Source organism: Odocoileus virginianus, chromosome 34 (assembly GCF_023699985.2).
Source record: "Odocoileus virginianus isolate 20LAN1187 ecotype Illinois chromosome 34, Ovbor_1.2, whole genome shotgun sequence".
NCBI classification, from domain to species: domain Eukaryota; kingdom Metazoa; phylum Chordata; class Mammalia; order Artiodactyla; family Cervidae; genus Odocoileus; species Odocoileus virginianus.
In genome coordinates this window covers 18,696,796-18,716,677 of record NC_069707.1, presented here as the reverse complement: position 1 = coordinate 18,716,677, position 19,882 = coordinate 18,696,796, and the positions used below count along the sequence as shown (strand labels likewise).

Here is a 19,882-nt window from a genome sequence, read left to right as displayed (position 1 = left end):
GAAGATAAAGACTATGGCAGTGGTTTTAAGCCTTAGTGATCCTTGTTGTCATCTGAGGATCTTAAAAAAATTATACAGATACTCTGGCTCTACTTCCCAGAGATTCTAATTAAATCATTTCAGGGCATGAGTGTCAGTGATTTTTAAAAACTCCCTGGGTGATTCTAAAGTGCAGTCACGATTGAGAACCATGAGAAGACAGGAGCATAAATAACTTGGGCCAAGATTAAATGGCAAGAATTGCCTACAAGATTCAGAGAGTACTCTGGGGGCCCACGTCCTGCTCGGCACAACCCTGCTGGTCCCACCATCTCTGCTCAGCCCAGGCACACTTTAGCCACAGCTCCGGTGAGAGATGTGTCACATCGATCACAAGCTGAGCAAAAGTAAGATGACAGTATCATTAACCTTTTCTCAGCTGAGCAATGATGATGGCACCTTCCTCTAGGGAAAGCACACGAGGTATGGGAAACTGAGCTGTTCCAGCGGCTCAGTGGGAAAGAATCTGCCTGCAATGCAGGAGACTCCGGAGACGTGGGATCGATCCCTGGGTCAGGAAGATCCCCTGAAAGAAGGAAATGGCAACCCACTCCAGTATTCTTGCCTGGAGAATCCCGTGGACAGAGAAGCCTGGAAGGATACAGTCCATGGGGTTGCAAAGAGTCCAGCAGGACTTAGTGACTGGGCAACAACAGCCCGCCCAAGTGAGTGGGTATAAAACTAAAACATGATTAAGAGGCAGGATTGAACGCTTCTGATATTCTTACACCTGGGTGAGGGCAACAGCTTACAATTCTAGGGAGACTTTTGTGATTGACAGAAGGGACAAATAGTTTGCCCAGATTGGAGTAAGGGGAAAAGAAAGCCGCGTGAGGACGTCCTCGTGGTCTGAGGGTCTTTCTGCTTCTATGATACGATGAGGAGTTAAAGGCAAGAGAAAGCTGCCACTCTGCCCCTTCAGGTTCCCCTGGACACTAAGAGATCCTGCCTGGCCCCTTCCAGGCTCTATCAGAGGAAGGCCCGGCCTCTCCGTCCTCCAGTGTTCCAGCTTAAGGCAAGAGCTGAAGCCACGTAGGAAACTGCCGAGAATGACCCCTTCCTCCCACGGAAACTGTCTACGGACTAATACTGCAGTGGATGCTTCGTGCTGCGGGGTGAAGGTTCATCGCGTCTGTTTGTCCGCAGTCGACGCGCTTCTGGTGGAGCACCGTGAGAAAACGCGGTCTACTGAAGGTGGGGAAAGCCTGGGGCCGGGGCTGTCCGTAGGGAGGCCTGGCGTGCTGCAGACCACGGGGTCGCCAGAGTCGGACACGACTGAGCGACTGAACTGAAGAGGGGATGTCAGCGAGAGCGTCGTTTTCCTGTGTGTCCAGCAGGGGGCGCCTCCGTCAAGCGCGCGGGCGGGACGGTTATGCAACCGGGAGAGCGCACGCTCCGGCCGGGTGACCGCCCGGCCTGGCGATGCGGACGCGGGTCTGACTCCGGGAGAGAGGCGCATCTGGGGACCCAGCCGCCCATTTCCCCAGAGGGAAGGACGGGCTCTCGGGACTCAGTCACCTTCCCATGAAACCCTGGAAACGGCTCAGTAGCTCTTCTGGTTGACTTGCTGCTGCGTTCAGCTGTCAGCTGCCTGTGAACCGGTGACACGAGCTCATGCTACTGTTTGTTTTCCAAAAAGGGCTGTCCTGAATTTTTGTTTAAAGATCAAATGATAATAGTTATAATAGGACCCTTCCGTGAGCAGCTTCTCTATGCCCTGATCGCAAGCGAGCACGGCGCCTGATGTGCGCTCTGCGGCGATGCTTCCTGCTCAGCGTTTTCTATCCGCTCATCCAGCAGCCGGGGGTCCTACCAGCGCCTTACTTCAGACTTTGCTGCTACGTTAAACACAGCTTGATTTTTTTTTTCTTTTGGTTTGTTTGTTTTAATGTTTTTTATTGCGGTAAAAGTCACATAATATAAAACATACTGCTACCGCTTGTTTTTTAATGGGAAAGAGAGAGGAAATCCATCCCTGCTCAAATTTACTGGGCTTATCCGGCAGTTTAGAGAAGGAATAGGAAATTGAATATCGGTTGATTTTCCTCTGAAATCGGTTGCATCTTGTTGCTATTTTACCATTTAAGGTGAACATGCACACACACACGTGTATGCACATGTATTTTGTTTTTAATTTCCCTCAGATGTGTCGATTTTTTTTCATACCGTATTCTACAAAAAGATACCGGTTAAAAGGGAGAGAAAAGGTATTATGTAGTTCTTTCTAGTAGGGAACTAGAGCTGCGTTTTTAATCTTTTTTCTTAATTATTTCCATATAGGAAAACTATGAAATTATTTTTTAAAGAAAAATAAGAAAGAGGTCAAAACCAAGCTTACTTCATTGAAAACATCTTAATTGTAGAAAGTTTGGAAAATATATGTCTAGAAATAAAGAGGATAGAGATAAATGCTGTCATTTAATTTAGCATATGAATTAATGGCCTTTCCCCTCAATGTTGGGTATGCTATTATACAAAGCATTATGATATACATATTGGTTAAAAATTATTATTTTTCTCATTTAATTTGTCATGATCATTTTTAATACCTGCACAGTATTCTTTATTATATATCATACAAATGTAGTGTAATATATTCAGTTAATCCCATAGGGATGGAAATTAAAGATATTTCCATTCTTTACAATGGTACATATCACTGGGATAATAATCTTTATGTACATTTGTATTTCCTTAGGAAAAATCCTAGAAGAGAAATTGAAGATCAGTGGATATTTTAAGACACTCAGTTTGTGTATTTGCAAATGCCCTCCAGAAACATGATGCCAATTTGTACATTCACCAAAAATTATGAGCCAACACAGGTATAGTTCTTTTTTTATGCTTTGTGAGTTTTTCAGGTTACTAGTAGTATTTCATTGTTTTTTTTAATTGGCATTCCTCTGCCACTTTCCTTTGAATTTCTCAGATTTCCTTTAAGGACCTTTCCAATAGACTTGGAGTCTGATGGAAGCAACAAAGAAGCTGATGAATCAAAGAACTTGCAGCGGAAGACTTTAGCGTTTAAGACCCGTGAGACCTGATGACATTGCAGAGACAGACGCTTTGATAGAGACTAAGGATCCTTAGCAGGAAAGATTCACAGCCAGGAGAATTAGAGAGGGAATATGCCTGGGGATCCAGGTTGGGATAATTCTTAAATTGATTACTCAATTTTAATAACTAAAATCCCACCGTGGTCACCAAGACTAAACACAAGAATTCTGGTGATTTCTGCCTCACAATCAGGCAAGATTGTAGCAGTGGGGAAAACGATGACCTTTGAGAAGTCTTTCTTAACCTCGGGACTCAGATTTTATAACTGGTTTGTAAATCCAGGTATGCACGTGTCGTCTCATGATGAGCGTGTGTGCGTAGCTGGGTGTGCATGTCTTCGCAGATCTCATCTCTGTTTATTTTATTTTTTTTTCTATTTTTTTCCCATTTATTTTTATTAGTTGGAGGCTAATTACTTTACAACATTGCATTGGTTTTTGTCATACATTGAAATGAATTAACCATCTCTGTTTATTTTAACTGATTGTGAAAGAGACAGAAACCTGTGCTAGTAAAGAAAGGGACAATTAGGAAATAGTCCTACTTTGGGAAAACAAGTTCATTTACTGACCACCAACTTGCAGTGAAAAGCAGTTTATCCAAAACAGCTTGTCAAATGCCCAGTTGGCCAAATTTGGGAGAATATTTAAAAAGTTTTAGTTTTATCATCAGCTATGCTTTCCTTTGCCCTGTCTCAGAGTTCTCCCCAGACTGCTTGGTTAGAGAAGCAGGGTCTAGTTCAGAGGCAGGGTCAAGGAGAGGCAGAGGTAGTGGCAGGAACTATACCAAAACTTAAACGAAACCCTCATGAATCAGGAGCTCATTCATGAAGTTAATATTAGTAAGTTGGTTCTCAACAAGCTGGCTCAGAGCCATGCTCTAGCACCTTCTTCCGGAAATGACTGCTTTCCCTTTTCCAGTCCTTTCTCATCCAAAGCTGTGCTTCCCCCAGACCCTGAGATTGTACCATTCCTGAGTATAATGCCAGCACTCACCACTTGCTGTGGGACTTAAAGATCCACCTGTTAGCTGGCTAAGCATTTAGGTGGAATCATAGAGGATCTTTAATAATATTTAATAATACATTCAAAGTCCACAAAATGATGGTGATTTGGAAATAACTTCTCTTACCTATTCCAACCTGCGCTCTAGCTCTATCCACGGTCAAAGGGCCTTAGTGAGCCCCATTTTTTTTTACGGAGAACATCCCCAATCTTCGCCCTGCATACCCTTTTCCAGAAGCCTTTTATAGCCTTTCAAAAGCAAATAAGTAGATAACAATCATGGCTTCCTCTACTTACCTCTGCCCCTGGGTGAGTTACTGGGTATTTGGTCTACTGTTGGAGAAAGGCCTTTGAAAGTTGGGAGACTGGTAAAGAGGGCGGATCCCTTGAAGTGATCTGGTCTGCAGAGCAGAGACAAAGGGATAGGCAGATATTTTGCACTGAGATGAGCTTCCTGCCAGTTTTCTCATGAATTTTCCTAAAAGTACATCTTCTTTTCAGCCTGATTACATTTTTAAAGCTCTCTTCTACCATCATAGCCTTGACAGATGCTAGACTCTAGGGAGGAGGAATAAAGGTGACAGGGATGGTGAGAAGGTTGAAAGAGATAAAAGCTGTCCCCAACACACATTGGGTCACAGCAAATATTGGTTATGTTTATATTTTTTCAGTGCAACATTATGGTCTGTGTATGGGAAATGTAAAGTTTGTTATAGTTAGTGTTCAGAGGAATAAAAATTATTTTTATATATTTGTAGAAAATTTTATATAATATTTTATAGATTATAAAACTTCAATACAAAGTGTGGTGCTAAAGTGTAAGGTGCTAGAATGGTCATAGACTTGACTGGGACTCTAAGGATCTTAGCAGAACATAAGGAGCAAAATTGTGAGTTGAGTGCCAAAATGATTAAGGAAGATGGAAGAGTGAGCTGAAAAACAATGTCAAGAGTGCAACAGTATACAGCCTGAAGTGTAAAAGAAGAGATATGATTGAGTAATAAGTGCAAGACATTTTCATCTGTCACACTGGAAATCTAGCAGGTGCCTATTTAAAGTCAACCCTTTAGCATTCTAGAGCTGGAGATGATTTATCTGCAGGTTCAAACCAGATTTGCTCTGGACCAAGCATGAAAATATAGTAAATATGTAGCTTTTCAAAGAATCTTATCACTGTACTTATAGATATGGGTATTGGTAGATATTTATCAATTGAGGCAGATCATAATAAATAGAGAGTAAACTATTGGCATTATTTTTTCCTTTTTTGATCCTCATCCTGCCCAACAGAACGACCAATTTCACACTTTACAAAAGGCAGTGTCACCTCTGATCTATGAACCATTTTATTTGAAACACAAGTTACTATGACAATTCTGTCTACTGCTTGGTGGAAAAAGGCTTTTTCATATCTCACTCACTGCAGAACAATCCAATTTTCTTGTAATATCCATCTGATCTTTATATCTATCTCTTGAAATGTAGAGGCTATGAGAATTAGATCAGAAATAATCCATGTAGAATGGAGCTGAGATTCATGTCACTTAGTTCAGTTCCATTCAGTTCAGTTGCTCAGTCGTGTCCGACTCTTTGCGACTCCATGGACTGCAGCACGCCAGGCCTCCCTGTCCATCACCAACTCCCAGAGCTTACTCAAACTCATGTCCATCGAGTTAGTAATGCCATCCAACCATCTCATCCTCTGTCATCCCCTTCTCCTCCTGCCTTCAGTCTTTCCCAGTATCAGGATCTTTTCCAATGAGCCAGTTCTTTGCATCAGGTGGCCAAAATACTGGAGTTTCAGCTTTAGCATCAGTCCTTCCAATGAGTATTTAGGACTGATTTCCTTTAGGATTGAATGGTTTGATCTCTTTGCTGTCCAAGGAACACTCAAGAGTCTTCTCCAACACCACAGTTCAAAAACATCAATTCTTTGGTGCTCAGCTTTCTTTATAGTCCAGCTCTCACATCCACATCCATACATGACTACTGGAAAAATCATAGCCTTGACTAGATGGACTTTTGTCGGCAAAGCAATGTCTCTGCTTTTTAATATGCTGTCTACGTTGGTCATAGCTTTTCTTCCAAGGAGCAAGCATCTTTTAATTTCATGGCTACAGTCACCATCTGCAGTGATTTTGGAGCCCAAGAAAATGAAATCTCTCACTGTTTCCACTGTTTCCCCATCTAATTGCCATGAAGTGATGGGACCAGATGTCATGATCTTCGTTTTTTCAATGCTGAGTTTTAAGCCAGCTTTTTCACTCTCCTCTTTCACTTTCATCAAGAGGCTCTTTAATTCCTCTTCACTTTCTACCATAAGGATGGTATCATCTGCATATCTGAGTTTATTGATATTTCTCCTGGCAATCTTGATTCCAGCTTGTGCTTCACCCAGCCTGGCATTTCTCATGATGTACTCTGCATATAAGTTAAATAAGCAGACTGACAATATACAGCCTTGACATACTCCTTTCCCAATTTGGAACCAGTCTTTTGTTCCATGTCCAGTCCTAACTGTTGCTTCTTGACCTGCATACAGCTTTCTCAGGAGGCAGGTAAGGTGGTCTAGTATTCCCATCTCTTGAAGAATTTCCCACAGTTTTTTGTGATCTGCACAGTCAAAGGCTTTGTCATAATCAATAAAGCAGAAGTGTCACTGACAACTACAAAAAAAGAAAGAAGCTAATAGCAGTGTTAGGGACAGGAGAGACTCACAGATCTTTGGAAGGCCAGCACTTATTTTTCCCTGAACCATTCACTGCAAGGCTACCTCTGAGGTCCTGAATGGCAGTCACTTTAAGCCTGAGCAGCAGGACTCCTGATCATCTCTGATATAGACCAAGCCATTAGTTTCTCTCTGGAATCACCAAAACAGCTGGATTAGTTATACTGTGTCATTTCAGAACACCCACCTCAACCCTCACCCTGTTAATTTGTTGACACTAGAAATTCTCTATTATTATTTAAAATTTTATTCAATTTATTTAAACTGAAAAAAAATTTCACCCATTTATCTCACTTATCACCCCCCACTTTTGGCAACCACCAATTTGGGCTTCCCCAGTGGCACTAGTGGTAAAGAACCCACCTGCCAATTCAGGAGACACAAAAGAAGTGGTTTCGATCCCTGGGTCAGGAAGATCCCCTGGAGGGGGAAATGGCAACCCACTCCAGTATTCTTGCCTGGAGAATCCCCATGGACAGAGGAGGCTGGCGGGCTACATAAAGTCCATGGCATCGCAAAGAGTTGGACACGACTGCAGCAACTTAGCACACAGCACACAATCTGTCCTTTATATCTATGATCTTCTGCTTTTTTTTTTGTCTATTCTTTTAAATTCTACATAGAGGAGAGATCATACAGTTGTCTTTGTCTGACATTTCATTTAGCCTAGCATACTGCGACTCATGGAGTCGCAGAGTCGGACACAACTGAGCGACTGAACTGAACTGAACCTAACTGAACTGAATGTAATACACTGTGGATCCATCCATGCAGGCAGATTCTTTACCAGCTGAGCCACAGGTGGGAGAAGTTAATGATTAAGGATGGTATGCTGCCCACAAGCTTATAGACCCCAGACCAGTTGGAACCGGAAGCTGATGATGCTGACTCCTACTTACCTCACCACCAACCCATCAGAAGAATGTTCACAAGCTTTTCATGATTTGAATGATTGCTAGAAAACTGCTCACTATCCTTATCAAGTTGGGACACATAGTTTTTCAAAACAGGAGCCTACTGTGTTCCCCTTTGCCTGGCAAAGCTATAAAGCTGTTCTCTTCTACTTTATCCCAAACTCTGTTTCTGAGATTCAATTTGGCATCAGTGTACAGAGAAGCTGAGGTTTTGTCATCAACTGCACCAATATGCATTCCCACCAACAGAGCACAAAGGTTTCCTCTTCTCTACACCGTCTCCAACACTTGTCATTTCTTGCCTTTTTGATAAAAGCCATTTTAACAGGTGTGAGATGATATAGTCCATTGAGGTTTTGAGTTGCATTTCTCTGATGATTAGTGATGATAAACATCTTTTTATGTACACATTGGCCATCTGTATGTCTTCTTTGGGAAAATGTCTATCCAGAACCTCTGCCCATTTTTAAAATCAGATTATATGGGGTTTTTTGCTATTGAAGTGTGTGAGGTATTTTTAAATACATACATATACATATATATTTAGGATATTAGTCCTCATCAGATATATAATTTGCAATAATTTCCTCCCATTCGTTAGTTGCCTTTTCTATTTGTCGATGATCTCGTTTACTGTGCAGAAGCTCTTTAGTTCAGTGTAGTTTCATTAGTTTATTTTTGCTTTTGTTGTTTTTGCTTTTAGTGTCAGATTTGAAAAGTCATCGCCAAGACCTGTGTCTGGGAGCTTACCACCTGTTTTGTTCTAGGAGTTTTATGGTTTTGGTCTTATGTTCAAGTCTTTAATCCATTTTGAGTTAATTTTTCTGTAAGGTATAAAATACTGGTTCAGTTTTATTCTGTTGTATGTGGCTGTCCATTCTTCCCAACACCATTCATTGTAGACACTGTCATATCCCCATTGTATATTCTTGACTCCTTTGTCATAAATTAATTGACCATATATGCATGGATTTATTTCTGGTCTCTGTTCTATTCCACTGATCTATGTGTCTATTTTTATGCCAATACCATATTGTTTATAATTACTATAGCTTTGAAATATAGTTTGAAATCAAGGAGTGTGATACCTCTAGTTTGTTCATCTTTTTCAAGATTGCCTTAACTATTTGGGGTCTTTTGTGGTTCCATAAAAATTTAATATTGTTTGTTCTAATTCTATGAAAAACACCATTGGAATATTGATAGAAATTGCACTGAATCTGTAGATTAACTTGGCTAAGTGTGGACATCAGGAATACTGCACTGTAATTTTCCCCTTTTTTGTGATATCTTTGTATGGTTGGTATTAGGGTAATGCTGGCTTCTTAAAATGAGTTTGGAAATGCTTCTTCCTTTTCTATTTTTTGGAAGAGCTTGAAAAGAATTATTATTAATTCTCCTTCAACTGCTTGGCAGAATTCACCAGTGAAGTCATTTATTAATGGACTTTTGTTTGTTGGGAGGTTTTTAATTACTGATTCAATCTGTTTCCTAATCATCATTCTGTTTAGATTTTCTATTTCATTATTGTCCAGTCTTGGATGTTTGTAGATTTATAGGAAATTTGCCTGACATTTCTTAGAAATTTCCATTTCTTCTAGATTGTATAGTTCTTTGGCACATAATTGTTCATAGCAGTTTCTTGTGATCCTTTATATGTCTATGGCACTAGTTGTAATATCTCCTCTTTCACTTCTGATTTATCAGGAATTATTTTTTAAATAAGTATATTTATTACAGTTAGAAATAAAGCTTAAAAATGGTTGGGATTGGTGACATGTTGCTGTCAACTCACTTAGCACTCAAGGTGAGTAATAGAACTTTGAGCAGATTTCCATGCGGGTAAAACAAGTTATGGGAAAGAAGGGGAGAAGCCATAGGTATCAATCCCATTTGGGCACTCAGCACTTGAACCAGGGCCTTTCTTATCTATGGCCAAACACCTTACACTTTCTAGGAATTAAATATATGTGTTAAAACCCAAATGACTAAAACTGAAATTATTCACATTAATAATTTGAGTCTTTACGTTTTTGGTTTGTGAAGGACTGCATCAGTCTGGACCTGAAAACCAAGTGTTTTTCTTTCTGATCAGCTACCAGTGCTCCCCACAGCACATGCCAGCCCTCCAGCAAGAGTTGTGAGTTATGTGTTGAATCAAGAAGGATCATCTCATTATAGAATTATTGCATCACCAAGTAGGAAGGGATCTTCAAATTCACCTAATGTAGCCTCCAAGCTGATACAGGAATTCTCTTTATAGCATCCCTAACAGGTGGACATCAAGTCTAAACCTGTATATTCAACCAGACCTGGGCTAGCCAAAACCTGGCGAAATTTTTTCTCTCCATAGCCTCAATTGGAGGAAAATTTTCTGTTATTTTAGAGTCAAAATATACCTTTGTATAACCTTGATTGACTACTTCAATAAGTAATCAATCAGAAAACAGTATGCTGCCTTTGACATCACTGTCCATTGACTGAAAGTCAACCATAAAATCAAAAGAGCACTAAAATAATTTTCTGGAGCCCCAGATTTTCTCCTTAGCTCTGCTTCAAATCAAATATGTTTTTGCTATTGATTTCTTTTTTTCTTTCCTGGCAAGTTTCTTTTCTTAAAGAGCTGCATCTGTACATTTCAAGAGGAAAAAGTTTTAGCACATTAAAATATTTTATTTAAAATTGAGAAATGTAGTTTAACTTTTATTTTTGTGTCATGAAAAATTTCAAACATGTATAAGAGCTGATGTAACAGAACAATGAATGCCTTCATAATTAACACCTAGCTGTAAATACAGCACCCAACTTGCCATCAATCTTATTTCATCTTTGTCGTCACCCAGTTTCCCTCTTCCCTGGATTTATTTTGAAGCAAATCCCAGACATCACATAAAACTATCCATAATGAATCACAGTTTCTCTAAAATATAAAGACTGTGACTTTGTAACAAGAAATAATTCCCAAATATCTTAAACTATCCACGCAGTGCTCACATTTCACCAGCCTGTGCATTCTCCCCATCCCCCAATCTCTCTCCCCCCTTTCTTTCTACTTGTTTGAATCAGGAAGCAAATGAGAGCCTATACTTACAATAGGTAAGTATCTTTTAGTCTACAGATTCCCTTGTCCATCTAATTTTTATTTTTTTCTTACAATTTTATTTCTTAAATTAACTGAAGTGTTAGTCCTGCAGTTGTGTCCGACTCTGCAATCCCATGGACTGTAGCCTGCCAGGCTCCTCTGTCCATGGAATCCTCCAGGCAAGAATACTGGAGTGTGTTGCCACGCATTTCCCCAGAGGACCTTCCTGATCCAGGGATCAAACCCGGGTCTCCTGCATTGCAGGCTGATTCTTCACCATCTGAGCCATCAAATAAATTAAGTTGTATGTAACTAGTGTACAAGGTATAGCTTTGTGACTTTGTGCCCTTATATTTGTTTGGGTTTTTTGTTTGTTTGGTTGGTTGGTTTTTTTTTATTTTCACCAGTGTATCTTGTTAGTAATATAGAAGTGGAGTTTCTGGGTCAAAGGGTATTGTCAAATATTGCAGAAGTTCAAAAGAGTGTCCCTATAGATCCTGTACCCACTTTGCACCCCCACCATTCCTGAAAGGCATTAAACTGGTGATTCCGAGGCTGCTAGAGCTCTAAAATTATAGAATAAATATTTGATGAGGCCTCCCATGTTTTCATGAATCTTCTCCTTTCCAGGCTAGTTCTTGCACATTTGATAAATAGACCTGATATGGCCTTAGCCATTAATAAAATTCTTAAACAGAAGTGCATTAAGACACCTTGACAAGGACCAGGACACTTCCTTCCAGGATGACACTGACTGGGCATCTTGAATTTATCTAAATGGCCATCTATCATTTCTCCACCCTGCTTTTATGAGATTGTATCCAATGCACTAAAATTAAAATTCACTTGTTATCTGTGTCTTGCCCCTGAAAGTGCTGTAAGTGAGCTAAGATAGTGGCCTCTATTCTCAGACTCCTTGAGTGTGTATCTTGTCTTCATCAACTGTGTTCCACTGAAGCAGTTTTTTAAAGCTCTCTGTCTCTGTTTTATCATTTGCTTTATGGGGTTTTTTTCAAAGTACCTGTTGTGATGATTATAAAAGATAATATATGTAAGGGATTTAAAACAGCAAGCAGTAAGTCTTCTCAAAATGTTGGCTATTAAGTGAAATCTACTAATCTGATAACAAGGCCAAAAAACTTAAGGTAATTGGACAAGAATTATCATCATTGAATGTGTCAGGAGGGTTTTTCCTGGAATTTACATGTATTTACCTCTAGTCTCTGGAAATTTTATTAGTTAGGGTCAGCTGTGTAAGAGATACTCCAAAATAACATAATTGTAATCAAATAAAAGTGTTTTTTTCCCTCTTGGATAAAAGAAGTCCAGAAGTAAACAGAGTTAGTTATGATGGCTCCACAGAGCCATCAAGAATTCAGGTTTCAATTTTTATCCTTCAATATTGTCAGCACATAACTTCCCCCCTTACACTATGTCAAGGTCTAAAATGGCATCATTACAGGATGGCCGTAGTTAAAACAGCAAAAAGACAAAAGGACCACTCTCCCCAGCTAAGGGACTTTCCAGGTGATGCAGTGGTAAGGAAGCCACCTGCCAATCCTGGAGACTCAAGAGACAAGGGTTTGATCCCTGGGTCAGGAAGATCTCCTGGAATAGGAAATGGCAACCCACTCCAGTACTTCTTGTCTGAAAAATGTCATGGACAGAGGTACCTGGTGGGCTGTAGTCCATGGGGGTCTCAAAATGTTGGACATGGCTGAGTGACCGAGCACAAACCCCAGCTAAGTGATCTCAGTCAACTCAGAAATCACATGTATACTGGCTCTTATGTTTCACATTAGCACATTAACACTGGCTGTTATAATCCTTTGGCCAGAATATAGTCACATGACCATAGCCGGCTGTAAGACAGGCTAAGACTTGTATGCCCTTTACGGAATGCATTACCCCCGGATGAAATGAGTTCCATTACCAAAAAAGAAAAAGGAGACAACTACTGGGGTGGTCAACTAGGTGTCTCTGCCACAGTATTTTTGCATCTTTTGACATCTGTCTTATTCTCTGTAGTTCATTATGATTATCTACAGTGATGCTGAGATCATATCAGCATCTTACTATAAGAACCTAGGATAAAATTTCTTCAAAATGCAGAATCAATGAAAGAAACGTAGTGACCCTAGTATTACAATAAGTCCTGAAGTTATGAAGATGAATAAAGTGGTAACACACCTTAGTCTTCTCAGAAGAGAAGACATGTCCCCTTATGGGTCTATAAAAATTTGTCTTCGTTATGCCCTGGTCCTTCCTTTTTCTAGTCAAAATCCTAAAGGTAGACAAGAGCCTTCTCCTGCTGCACTAGTTTCTCAAACAGCCTTGCTATCAAGGTCTTCCAAAATTGTATGATCAGAATATTTTGAGAATCTCATTTCTTTTGAAATTGTGTCCATTTTTCTGTGGTAATTAAAAAAAAAAAAACCCTACCTACTGTATTATTCTCCATGCATGCGTGCATGCTAAGTCACTTCTTCAGTTGTATCCAACTCTTTTGGACCCTATGGACTATAGCCCACTAGGCTCCTCTGTCCATGGGGTTCTCCAGGCAAGAATACTGGAGTGGGTTGCCATTCCCTCCTCCAGGGGATCTTCCCGATCCAGGGATTAAATCCCTGTCTCTCATGTCCCCTGAACTGGCAGAAGGATTCTTTATCACTATCACCACTTGGGAAACCCTATTATTCCTCAAATTATCTTAGTTTATTTTGAACACTAAGATAGCAGTTACTTTTTTCCACATTCTTCACCATTTCACTTCATCTTGCATTTCTTCCCAGTTGCTCAACTCACAATGGTAATATTCTTTTTCCCTGAAATGTGAGCCTCATGACAAAATCAGTTAAGAACTCCCCCCCAAACTTGTATTTATCAGCAATAATCTCCCAGAATTAAGATAATCAGATTTAAAAATTCAGCCTTGAACATGGTTCTGTTACAGTGTCTACATGCACAAGTGGGGAAAACCACCACCTTGTACATAAGGCAAAGAAATCAGACCAAGTGATCATTATGCAATAATGTATTAATAATAGATGGCATAATGAACTAAAAATGAGCTTGGCAACACTCCCAGGTACTTTTCATCAACTAATTTCTACGACCTGCTTTGCCTGTGAAAGGTAGAATGAACATATTCACTTGGGTTTAGAGATACTGGCAGGGATCCAAAGCCTGGAACAGTGACTCTGGCTTTGCTAGACACCTATCTAGACACCCTTGGCTTCTAGAATGTATATGTCTGTGGGAAGGAGCCTGAGGGCCTGATTATGCTCCACAGACTGGACCCCTGTGTTCCTGAGCCTCCCAGCAAACATGCGCAGGAGCCCCTCTGACAGTGGTGCAAGGTCAGCTCCTGGGAAGAGCAGGTGATTTCCTGGTTTCCATTCAGTTGGTGTGGAGTGAGAACACAGACAAACCGCGTGAGAACTGGTGGTGTATCTCCTAGCGACATTATCCTGTGCTGTCCTGACGTTGACCAGTGAAAAAAGCTGACCATCAGAAGTCCAAGCTTGGCAGGGGCACAGTCAATATATGAGAGAGAAATCACACAGTTACGAGAGGGACACCTGGGACTTGCTCCTCACTCCGCACCCTGCCCTCTGCCATAGAGTGGGGCTTGGCACCTACTCAAGTTGTCCCAGTCATCAGGAGTTACAGCCCATATGCGTGTGTGACCCCATGGACTGTAGCCGCCAGACTTCTCTGTCCATGGAATTTTCCAGGCAAGAATACTGGAGTGGGAAGCCATTTCCTCCCCCAGGGATCTTCCAGACCCATGGATTGAACCCAGGTTCTCCTGCATCAGCAGACACATTATTTACCACTGCACCATCTAGGAATAAAGGACAAAAATGGTATGGACCTAACAGAAGCAGAAGATATTAAGAATTGGTGGCAAGAATACACAGAACTGTACAAAAAAAAGATCTTCACAACCCAGATAATCACAATGGTGTGATCACTCACCTAGAGCCAGATATCCTGGAATGTGAAGTCAAGTGGGCCTTAGGAAGCATCACTATGAACAAAGCTAGTGGAGGTGATGGAACTCCAGTTGAACTATTTCAAATCCTAAAAGATGATGCTGTGAAAGTGCTGCACTCAATATGCCAGCAAATTTGGAAAACTCAGCAGTGGTCACAGGACTGGAAAAAGTCAGTTTTCATTCCAATCCCAAAGAAAGGCAAGGCCATAGAATGCTCAAACTGCCGCACAATTGCACTCATCTCACACGCTAGTAAAGTAATGCTCAAAATTCTCCAAGCCAGGCTTCAACAGTACATGAACTGTGAATTTCCAGATGTTCAAGCTGGTTTTAGAAAAGGCAGAGGAACCAGAGATCAAATTGCCAACATCTGTTGGATCATCAAAAAAACAAGAGAGTTCCAGAAAAACATCTATTTCTGCTTTATTGACTATGCCAAAGCCTTTGACTACGTGGGTCACAACAAACTCTGGAAAATTCTTCAAGAGATGGGAATAATAGACCACCTGACCTGCCTCTTGAGAAATATGTATGCAGGTCAGGAAGTAAAAGTTAGAACTGGACATGAAACAATAGACTGGTTCCAAATCGGAAAAGGAGTACGTCAAGGCTGTATGTTGTCAGCCTGCTTATTTAACTTATATGCAGAGTACATCATGAGAAACGCTGGGCTGGAGGAAGCACAAGCTGGAATCAAGATTGCTGGGAGCAATATTAATAACCTCAGATATGCAGATGACACCACCTTTATGGTAGAAAGTGAAGAAGAACTAAAGAGCCTCTTGATGAAAGTGAATGAAGAGAGTGAAAAAGTTGGCTTAAAACTCAACATTCAGAAAACTAAGATCATGGCATCTGGTCCCATCACTTCATGGCAAATAGATGGGGAAACAGTGGGAACAGTGGCTGACTTTATTTTGGGGGGCTCCAAAATCACTGCAGATGGTGACTGCAGCCATGAAATTAAAAGACACTTACTTCTTGAAAGAAAAGCTATGACCGACCTAGACAGCATATTAAAAAGCAGAGACATTACTTTGTCAACAAAGGCCTGTCTAGTCAAAGCTATGGTTTTTCCAGTAGCCATGTATGGATGTGAGAGTTGGATTACAAAGAAAGCCAAGCACCAAAGAATGGATGCTTTTGAACTGTGGTGTTGGAGAAGACTCTTGAGAGTCCCTTGGACTGCAAGGAGATCCAACCAGTCCATCCTAAAGGAAATCAGTCCTGAATATTCATTGGAAGGACTGATGCTGAAGCTGAAACTCCAATACTTTGGCCACCTGATGCAAAGAACAGACTCATTGGAAAAGATCCTGATGCTGGGAAAGATTGAAGGCAGCAGGAGAAGGGGACGACAGAGGATGAGATGGTTGGATGACATCACCACTCGATGGACATGAGTTTGAGCAAGCTCTGGGAGTTGGTGATGGACGTGGAGGCCTGGCATGCTGCAGTCCTGTGGTCACAAAGAGTCAGACATGACTGAGTGACTGAACTGAACTGAACTGAACATCTATGAAGCCCAAAGTGTTATAGCATGTGTCCCTCAATCTTCAGAAAATGAATTTATGTGTTAAACTGAATGACACAGGTCCAGGCATGGAGAGCATAGGAGAGCCATGCATTGAGTATCATGAGTATTCTGATCTGGATATTAGAAACATGAAATAGCCTCCAACACCTCCAGAATGAAGGATCATTTTTCTCTGCCTTCCTCCTGAGTTGAGACATCTCATCTCATCTTCTCTAGGCCTTGGACTGTGGCTTGTACCATTAGCTCCCATGGTTCTCAGACCTTCATACTCAGACCAAATTATACCACTGATGTAAAGCTAGATATCTAGCTTTCAGATGAAAGATCATGAGACTTCTTAACCTCCATAATCATGTGAGCCAATTCCTCATAAGAAAGCAATTAATACATAATAAAGAGACTTAGCCCTCCCTCCCTCACTGTCCATATGACCTTGATGATTCACCTGATCTCTCTGAGCCTTAGTTTCCTTACTGATAAAATCAAATTAGATGATCTCAAAGCTTTTCTCACTTTTCAACCCTATGAATTCTGAATTCTCAGGTCCTGGGACTCTCCCAAGTTTTCTAGAGCTTCCCCTTTAACTCCTTACAAATAAATATTAGCATATTTATAACCATTAGCATTTCTACAACTTACATGCAGTTCACGTGAGCCAAGCATACTGGGCTCACTGCCACTTATTGTAACCTTTACAATTATCTCTGTGCATAAAGGGTCTGCCTTTCTCTCTAAAATCAACAACAAGAGGTGTTTCAGAGACACAGGGTAACAACCTATATGTGGGAATGGACATGTATTGGAAGTCAGCCAAGCAAGTATGGGATACTAGTTCCAATTCTGAATTGTCTAAATGCCCTTGACTTCGTTACCTAGGTCTTGTGAGCCTCATTCTTACCACCTGAAAGTGGACAAGGACCTGCATCATAGGATGGCTGTGAAGTGCTGAATCCCGGGAGCTGGCCCAGCAGACCAGACCTACCCTCACTTGATCACCTTCCATTGGGCACCACAGCCAGAAGTTCAGCCCAGATCAGAAAACTGCTGTATTCCTGTTAGGGAGAGTTGACATCACTAAAGGATTAGAAACCCTGTTGTCCTAGCTTATTTTTGCAGCTTAATCTCTTGCTTACTCTAATACATACTCTCTAGAAGCTGAGTTTGATTTTACATACACACACACACATATATACCTGCTAGCCTAGCACACAGTGGAAAATGCAAATTAGCAGTTTTCATCATTAAAGTGATAATGTTTAGCGTTTCCACATCTTTGTTCATGTCATTTCTGCTCCCTAAGTACCTTTTTCTTCAAAGCATAATTATACAGCAAAATCCAAAATTTTTAGTAGGAAAAAAGTGAATGTTCTGAGCTTCTGTGTTTATATAACTCCCATAGGAGTTCCCACACCTACTTTTATTATGATAATTTTAAAATATGACTCTTTTTTTTACTATACATATGCTGCTGGAGGTCAATAGACTGTGTGTGATATATTTTTTACATACAGTCCCAAAGCCAGCTATCTTACACCACTTTCACATGTAGAACTCAATAAATAATACATAATTAATAAAGAATTAGTGAAAACAGACCCATGAGCCCACAAATCACTTACTGACTCTGTAGCTTGCTTGATTTTGGCTTGCTGTTTAGTTTAGGAAGGGCAGAGAGGGTATTTTCAAACTTGCCTAAGGTGGGAGTTGCCTTGTACCTGATGTCATTAAACCTGAAACCCTGTCTGCCCCAGAGTCCATTCCATTTCTGAGCTTGTCTGTTGGGCTGAATGCAGAAGTCTTTATAATAGAACTAGACATTTTAATAGCCCCTGGGGATATAAAAGCACTTCTGGAAGGCTTTTTTTTTTTTTCTGAATGAAAGTAGTCTGTGCAAAGAACAGCTAGAAAATATGTAGTAATTAGAAAAAATACATATTTTCTCTTCCGCTGAAATCATAATACTGCTGAGTGATATTTATTGGGTTTTTATCATACACTCCATTGTCAGAGGCATTGTCTTATTTAAGCTTCATGATGACAATATTGTAGAAATCATTCTTATTTCCATTTTACAAATAAGGAACTCATGACAGACAGATGGCAAATCAGTTACTCAAGGTTACACAACTAGCATTGGGATGAAATAGATAACTTGGTCACGACCAGCACTTTCTACTCAGATATAAACATTTGAGGAATTTCAAAACAAGATGACTTCTCTATTCTGAGACTCTTAACCTTTGGTCTCCAAGGTATCAGAACATGAAAATGGATAGGAGTTTTCATGGTCACTGGGCAACCCCTGTTTAATTAGCCTTGAACGTAGAGACATCTCTTGCTCTCTTTCTCTGGTTTTCTTTGGGGAGAAAAAAAAACTGAAAATAAACTTGGTCTCCAGTGGTTTTCATCAGTGGTCACTAGAAGGGCTTTCACAAAGCTCAGGAGAAACAGGTCTCTATGACCTTTGGCCAGGGACTCTTCATGCAAGACTCAGGTGTCAGCAGCAACCACTGCCCAAGCACACGGATGCCTGTTGTCAGGCCACACTGTCTCAGGGTTCTACAGGTACACCTGGGCTGCCAAATGCTTGAGATAGACGTCCTTCATGCCACTTTCCCCATTAAGGTGCCGCTCTGACTTTTGTCAGCAGGGCCACTTTCCCCACCTGATGGGCTTTAGGCACCCCAAAGCCTATCAGTAAAGCCTCTCATCCAACAAAGGAAGTTGAGAGGAAGCAGTGAGTCAAGCCAAGTGCAAGTCAAGTGCAAGGCCAAGTCAAGTGGGGCTTCGCTAGTAGCTCAGTTGGTAAAGAATCCACCTTCAAAGTAGGAGGCCCCAGTACGATTTCTGGGTTGGGAAGATCTGCTAGAGAAGGGATAGGCTACCCACTCCAGTATTCTTGGGCTTACCTGTGACTCAGCTGGTAAAGAGTCCGCCTGCAATGCGGGAGACCTGGGTTCGATCCCTGGGTTGGGAAGATCCCCTGAAGAAGGGAAAGACTACCCACTCCAGTATTCTGGCCTGGAGAATATATAGTCCATGAGGTTGCAAAGAGTCAGACACAACTGAGTGACTTTCACTTTCAGTGAGCCAAGCCAAGTGTCAGAGAAGAGAGGCAGAAAGGACTGAGGTGGGAGAAGGAGCCTGTGGAGTTCAATACTGCAGGGAACAAGCTCCTTCCTCCCTCTTGTAGAGCACTTTGTCCTGGATTGGGAAGTTGTTCCCCCTGAAGAAGGGAACAGCTACCCACTCCAGTATTCTGGCCTGGAGAATTCCATGGACTGTATACTCCACGGGGTCACAATGAGTCGGACACGACTGAGCAACTTTCACGCTAGTCTTCCCTGAACTTCACTGTCTCTCAGAGTTTGCTCAGACTTATGTCCATCAAGTTGGTGATGTCATGATCTTCAAACCATCACAAGGCAAAATGTTCCCATGTGGTTCCATCACCTAAGCACTGATCACCACTTAATGAGGGGAAAGTTGAATGCACTGTGTCTATTCTCCAGATAACTCTG

General features: G+C 41.1%; 2 long non-coding RNA genes across 3 annotated transcripts in view; one reads left to right on the top strand and one right to left on the bottom strand.

Annotated features, from left to right (window-relative positions):
* The window catches only part of LOC110138173 (uncharacterized), a 370,957-nt gene that overhangs the window by 104,022 nt on the left and 247,053 nt on the right, over positions 1-19,882 (bottom strand). The gene's annotated exons all lie outside the window — the stretch shown is intronic.
* On the top strand, positions 1,445-18,078 carry LOC110138175 (uncharacterized). Of its 2 annotated transcripts, none has more exons than XR_002314148.2 (3): positions 1,445-2,246; positions 2,738-2,864; positions 17,238-18,078. It is a non-coding gene; the product is annotated as an uncharacterized lncRNA (long non-coding RNA). The 2 variants fall into 2 exon arrangements; XR_002314146.2 differs by lacking the exon at positions 17,238-18,078 and adding an exon at positions 2,969-5,861.